This window comes from Manacus vitellinus, unplaced genomic scaffold, assembly GCF_001715985.3.
Source record: "Manacus vitellinus isolate BGI_N305 unplaced genomic scaffold, ASM171598v3 scaffold_30_pilon, whole genome shotgun sequence".
Classification (NCBI taxonomy): domain Eukaryota; kingdom Metazoa; phylum Chordata; class Aves; order Passeriformes; family Pipridae; genus Manacus; species Manacus vitellinus.
The window spans coordinates 6,118,306-6,125,851 of NW_021940291.1; positions in this window are offsets into that span (position 1 = coordinate 6,118,306).

Genomic DNA, 7,546 nt, shown 5'->3' on the forward strand with positions numbered 1-7,546 from the left:
GATGTTAGTGTTTGTTATTTTAATAAAAAATTAAAATAATGTAGTGGCCTATAAAGACAGTAATATCAACGAAATCTTAAGCTGGCCCCAAAATGCATTTTTTTGCATGTTCAATGCATGTCTATATATAGTAACTCGCTTGAAATCTAGTTATTTTCCGCAGGTACTGAGTTGCTGAAGGTGCAGGAAATTACCTTCACTGCCAGTCGAGGTCTTCAGCAAATGGCAAACTCTTGCATGAAGGATCGTGCTCGCAGGCAACTGGCTTTTGTGTGCACTTTGGAATCAGAACTCCATGGTCTGTGGTGTACTATACAAGTGCTAAATTGGCATAAAATCCAAATATCTGTGCTCCTTTAAAAACACCAGTTGTTACTGAACCAGCTTGTAAGAATTTGTTGTTGTTGGAAATGCGGCATCACGAATCTTTCACAGATACTTTGTGATAAAAAAATTTGCTAAACCCTAAATCTGTAAGCATTTGTACATACACGTAGCTTTAGTTGCATGCATGGTCTTGGTTTTGCTTAGGTTTGTTGAAGTCAGTTATGCATTTGCTTGCAGGATACTGGTTTAAATTTGTTGAATGTTAGGGCAATTCTGTTACCAGTTACTACTTTATTACAGGTATGGTGGTCTCTTGCCCTGTAAAGATGAGATTGTAACAGAGGTGCACATTGTTCTTGCACATGGCCAGGCTGCACAAGTATTTTTATAGTTTAATAGTTGTCCTTGGTTGACCTTTTAGTTTACCTTTAATTTGTCAGAAGTGCCTCTGTTGAGCTGATGAGTCTGGTTTTCAGCGGGATGGTCATTTTACCTTACCAGAAAAGAAGGTGGTTCAGTCAGTAATTGATATTCCTGATTATCAGAAGAGTTAAGTATCTAGATCTGTCTTCATCATAGCCTATCAATCAACAAAGTTTCCACTGACTGGAGAAGGGGTGTATGGTTCTGGATTTGTCCAGGCTATGTTATTTTTCCTTTGACCTTGGCTAAGTCATGAATTGTTCTATTTCACTAAGTTTTATTAGTTTATATTGCCTGCACATAAAATGCTGTGAGAACTTTTAAGAGTTGAGATGATATTACAAAGCAGGTATTCCAGTCTCTTTGGCATTACTTTTCTCACTGTGAAAAGAAGTTACTGAGAATGAGACCACTAGCTCTTGTGTCCAACAGCTTTCTCTCATTCTGGAATTTTCAGCTGATGAGGTACCCTGAGCTGTTCACCCATCTCTGTCCCTGTCTTACAGGGGAAAGCTGTGTTTTACCAGGGCTTAGAGCCAGACTCTTCAAGTAAGCTACTGGAAAGCGGCAAGAAGATGTTGCTGCCTTTTGAGAAACAGTCTTTGTACTGCGTGTAAAAAGTGTTTCTCAGAAATGGTGATGAAAATAGATACTTTAACTATGCAGCTATGGAATGACACTCTGAAAATAATACACAGTGTTGTTTTAGCTTTTAATATCAACATATTTATGAAGGTGCAGTTGCTAGATATTATTTTCCTTGCAGGTTTCTTCTTTGTAATTCCAGGGAATTTATGACTTAACTGTGATGTATGTCTTGTAAGTCTCTGAGATTAACCTTGTTGTGTGAGCTATTAGTATATCTTTTTAGACTAACAACCCAGGTTTTGTGTCTGAGAATTTTTAGGGGAAAAAAAGAGCAATCTCCTATAAGTCACCATTTTTACAAGTCAAAGCCTAGCAGAGTTTGTTTAGAAAAACATTATTCTGATGCTCTACTGAGAAGTGCCTTTCAGAAGTTACGTTTAGCTCTTTTATGTTCTGATATTAGTGACAGGGAAAGGCGAAAAAGGAAATCTTGTTGACTGGTCACCATAGCCATCAGTTTAACAAAATGCAGTTGGGCCTAGTTCAGTGCCTTTCACTGCCTGCTTAATAGATATAAATGTCATAACGATGGAATGGTTATATTGAATGACTGGACTCTAAACTACTGAGAGTTTTGGAGTGAAAGGTTATCAAAGGGGAAAAAGGAAACTGCTTCTTACACAGTGCCTTTGAGACAGAGCTTTCCAAATGCTGAAATGCTGTGGATGCTTTAGGCCAGGTGATTATAGTGTTACCCCCATTGTTAATTTTTTGTTAACCTTTTCTAACTTGGTCTTCATGTATAACACCTGTGACTATATTGCAGTGTGAGAACAAGAGCAGAGCTTGAATTTCCTGGCTTTGATTATCAGATCACGAGTTCTCTTTTGAAGTTGTTAGTGTGACATTTTGCCCAAAGTACTTAGTTATTGTCATTTCCCTTATACAGATGGAAGCCATCTATATATTTTGGTGTGTGCTAGGTGAGAGATGCTTTGGGAAAGGGTGTTTTTAAGCTGCGTGTGGCAAGGCTGGTCCAACACCAGGAATCCCCTTGGGGGCAGTAAGGAACCAAGGGAGACTTGTCTTCATTATGGAGAAGTTACATTCCCGATGCAAGTTCCCCAGCACAAGGTAAAATCCGAGCAGACAGGGCCACTTGCCACTTTCTCATGACTTAGCAAATAGTTACTGTGTGTGCTTAGCAAGCCTCTGCTTGGAGCACATTCCTTTTTCCGAGCAAATAGTCTTCCGAACTTGCAGCCAATATCGTGATGAAATGAGCATTAGGGAGGTTTGCAAGATCTGATAAGTGCCTGTGTATCTTTTGTGGACATCCAACTAGGTTTGCATATACATTGTAGCTGCAGAAGAGGTGGCAGAACTGGCTTGCAAAAACCTCAGGTCAGAATGACTTCCACACCTGCTGAGTTCTTAAAAGAGAATTGAAAGAGTGCTACAGGGCAGTTTGACAATTTAGCGTGGCCTTACAGTTCCTGACCTTACCTTTCTATAAGAAAAACCAGTTTCAGCTCAGTATAATAGTTATGTGCACCCAGTCCTGTTGTGGCTAAGATCAAAAATTGCATGCAGATTTTTTTCAGAATTGGAATGATGGAGATGTGTTGCATTTGTATTTTTTTCAGCTACTTCACTTTAAAAATTTTCGCCTTTATTCACATGTGCTACTCTGAATAGCTATATAAATAACCTGTTCAGTAACATATAGTAGGTATTGTCCTTCTGTTTTGCTTTTTTGGCAACAGTAAAGGAGGTACCTATTGTAATGTGCCTGTTATGGTATGTCAAATTCCTGATGTCTGAGAAGAATGCATGGAGGTCTTTTTACCCAAGATGAAACCTGTTTTTATCATTTAGTGACATACAGGCTTTGTGTGAGATATGAATAGTTCTGTTATTAAAGACGAATGTAACTTACTTTAGCAAGTATCATTACTGGAGGAAAAGTGCTTTTCTGTGTTATATTTAACTGTCAATAGTTCATATACCGCGAACTGGTCTCTTTAATGTTAACTTCAAACTTCATTTCTATTTTAGGTTATGTGTCTGGTATGTCACTGTTCTCAAAAGTCTGTTTTAGCACATGTCTAGCAAACCAACTCCGCTAGGAAAAACAGCAGAGGAATATGCAGAAAGATTGTATGTTCTGGAGCAGTGATTGATATTAACAGACAGTGGTGCAAGGTTTGTGGTCTGATAGAACACATTCCTTAGCTAGCCAGGCTGCATAGCAAAGATTGCTCTTGGGAAAAGTCCCTGAATTCTCTGGCTCTTAGACAGCAAAGTCATACCAGTGACATGGCATGTTGGACGATTTGTAAGGGGGAAGGACTTGAGATGAGTTTTGGTTTTGTTTTTCTTTAAATGTTGAGTTACATGTTGGAAAACTGACTTTGTGACAGAACTACTTTTTAAAAAATATCATTGTAGTTCTCTAAGGTTAATATTTATTTTTAGAGGGTGTTTTTAAACAGAGAGCAAGAGAATAAAAGACGAAGTTTTACCAAAGTCAGAACTTTAAAGTGCTAGAAATTGTTTCTGTACTCCAGGCAGTTTAGAGTATGTGATATCCTGATTTCCCAATGCTGTGGGATTTCCCAATTCTGTGTAGAATGATAATTCTTGCCGGTGGCTCTCACTGAAGTGGCATCAGTGCACCTGATTCTTCTGGAGACTGGGGTGTTCATGGGCCAGCAGAATCCTCTGCATTCAGATAATTCCTTGGTAGGCCTTTAGTTAATCTTCATTTGTAGCTTACCTTTAGTAGAGTGAAGTGTTCTGGTTAATTACATGCGCTAAACCCAAAAGCAAGTATATCTGTATATTTTTATAAAATACACATATGTACAATATACCATATATTTATAGAATATGTACCTAAAACAGGTTTTTTTTAGTATGGTTGTTGTTTTTTTTTTAGCAGTGCTGTCAGTGAAGAGGAGCATGCTGTCCTGAGAGGCAGCCCTCTTTGGGGAGTAAAATTATTGAAGATGAAAAGAGCTGAAATGGATGTGGGTTCAGTATTTTTTAATGATATAGATACAAAAAGACACCTGTGTGGGGTCTTATTTTAGGTTCAGGGCTTTTTTTCCAGGTACCAGTAAAACATTGGATGTTCTTTTTTTAAGAGTAAAGCAGAGCAAGGGAGCAAGTGACCAGTTCCTGTAGTACCTGGGATTTCACCAGTCAGTACACATTATCTATATGGAAATGTCCCTACATTTTGCTTTCTCTGGAATGACCTTCCTGTCAGTGGCTTGGGGAAAGGAGGTCATTGTAAAGAGTGTGGAATTCCTTTCTTTTCCATTTAGAATGCATGGAAGTGTTAATGTAGCTCTGTGTGAATTTAGGTATTAACTGAATGGATTAAGAGGAGGCTTTGATTGGCAAGTACAAGGTATTTTACTTGTGCTACCTTATATTAAAAGCACAGATTATATCTGTCTGAATCTGCTTTGAACCGCTAAACCTGATAAAGTAGCTCATCCTCATGGCTGGTGTCTGATGCTTCAGATGTTAATAAGGATGATACTTGTAAGACTTAAAAAAAAACCCAACCAAAAAACAGATAATGGTATAGGTATGATAATGTTTTGGTCCTGTCCTTTAAAACTATTCATAGTTCAAAGTGAAAATGTATTAATTCCACATACTAATATAATTTATATTTCTAGGGAGCTTCTGTAGCTTGCTATAGGCACAGACTCAACCCTGTTTTTTTAAATGAAGAAAGGATTGTTCTTTGGTATTTTATTAAATTTCAGTGTGTGGCAGTTTGATACACTGCTGTCTATTTTTTGTTGCTTTTAAGATGTGAGATTCTTTTAATTCCATTTCTTTTGTTTTTCCCATTAGTTTCATGATACTTCTTCAGCCTTTCTGTATTTGTTACTGAAATTACTAGTTCTTATTAAAACAATGGTGGCCATTTATTGTGGAAAAGAGAAAGGAATCCTTCTTATTTCGACTTTGCAAACATGAAATACATCGTGAGATTTCACTATAGAAAAGGTATCTGTTAAATTTATAGTCCTTGTGGAAAGACAGCAGTTTGCTCTTTTAAGTCCATTTTATGCAGACTGATATGACCTTATTTTATGACCTTATTTGTAGGTGAGTTAAAGGTTGTCGAAACTGAAAGCTTTTTTCAAGTTCATAGCACGTTAAGTACAGGAGCACTTCCGCTGACATTAATGTTAAACATCTAATTGAGTGCTGTGCTGAAATAGGCTCTGATGTCATTTGGTATGTGTTGTGTCTATTAATGTGACTTAAGAAAAGAAGGAAGGAACTTAACGGACCTGGAGCTGTAGTAGAAATAAAACCCAACAAGTAAATCTTATTTTAAATTTATTTATTCAACCGTTTCTTGACAATTGAAAACTAGTGCTGCCTTTCTTTTTTTTTCCCCTCTCATTTGAAAGTGTATTTGCTTCTTCTTCAGGACTTTGGGGATACCAGAGGCACGTGGGTCAGAAAGACGGGTGCTCATATTGCAGTGTCACTTACTCCCAGTTCATCAAATCACACTCTGCAAATAAACATTTCTCTTGGAGCAGGTGCCCGTGTTGCTTCTGGGTGTTCCCGAGCCTGTGGATTTGTAGTGCACAGGATGAATGTGTTCAACAACGTTTTAACATTTTAGGGAGATTCTTATGTCAAGTTCATTCTTCATTTAAAATCTGTTTTAAATAACAGGAGGTAGAAAACAAGCTATACTCAATCAAATCTTAGTACAAATGTCATGTCCCGGGCTGTCCCTTCTACACTTGCTTATACTGGAACATATAGGAGATACTTGCTAGGGAAAAGCAGGAGAGAAGATTCTGGTACTGTAGGAGTGAGCTGAGCAGTGTTACACACTTAGGAGGAACGTTGACATAATTTCATATTGTCAAAAGAGCTTTTGGTACTACTAAAAGAATAGAAAGACAATTCCTGGTTACTTCTCTTTATGATATTGATTTGCTGCAGTATCTGAGACAGCCATTTGTTTCTGATAAATAAATACTGTAATTTCAATGGTTCTCAAAGTATTCACTTACTTGCCTTATGTAGGGAGTAATACTTGAGTAACAAGTAGGTAAGAGGTGTTCTCCCAGGAGTTTAACAGGTTAAATTATGTGGATCTATGCAGTTGTCTTTGATAGGGGAGCTGCAAAGAACATAGGAAACAATACTGACATGTAAGTGAAGATAAAACAGAAATATATCTTGCCAATTTGAATCATGGAGTAATTAGGTTAGAAGGGAACTGTGCAGATATCTGGTCAAGCCCCAAGCAAAGCTGTTTGGAAGTTAGATGATGTAAATTGGGACTTGTCCAACTGAATATATCACAGAATAAAGCCCCACAGCCTCTATGGACAGGAGTTTCAGACCTTGGCCTCCCTTGTGAATTTTTTTCATATGTGTAAAATAGAGATTTCCCACTGTAACTCATGTCCATTGACTCTTAACCTTGAGAAAAATTATGTTGGCTTTCAGTTAAAAAAAGTAGAGTTAATTTTTAAGGATTGCAATTCACTTCTGCCAGCAAAATTAATTTAATGTCTCGAGTTCTTGTTGCTTGGGGAAGGTGGGTAAAGGATGCCATAATAATGTTATGGTTTGTTTCCTCATATTGAAAATACAATATGGTATTTATTGCATCAATGAAATTTCTCATTATTGCAAGAAAACGAACATGTTTTGATTTCTTTGTAAGTGAACTCTTTCAAATCCTTGGCAAGTTGTTACTCTGGAGATGTGTTCCTGTTTGGGTCTCCCTGCTCTTGGTTTGCTTTTGTGTGGGTCTGCAGACAGTGCAGCAGCGGTCCCTTGAAGCTGGTTTTTCAGAAAGATAGAACTGAGTTGGACAGGCTTACTTAAAGTTGGGCTTAGTTTTAAAACATAGTAACCATCTGTTTCTTAGCTTATTATATAATGAATTCATACCTTGCTAAAGGTCACTGTAAACTTGCTGCGCTTGGGTTTTTCTGGCTATTTAGGTGGTCTTGTTTCAAGTGTTTGTTCTGAATGGGGAATGTGTTTGGTGACTGTGAAAGGCTGATTCCTGGAGCCCTTTCAGTGGTTTCTTCAACTCTGTTACCTTAAACGGTAGAATTTTTCCTCCCCCGTGCTGTCTTCAAAATACAGTGAGCACGAAACTTTGGAATGCTTTGGCTGATTAGCTGACTCCTGTGAA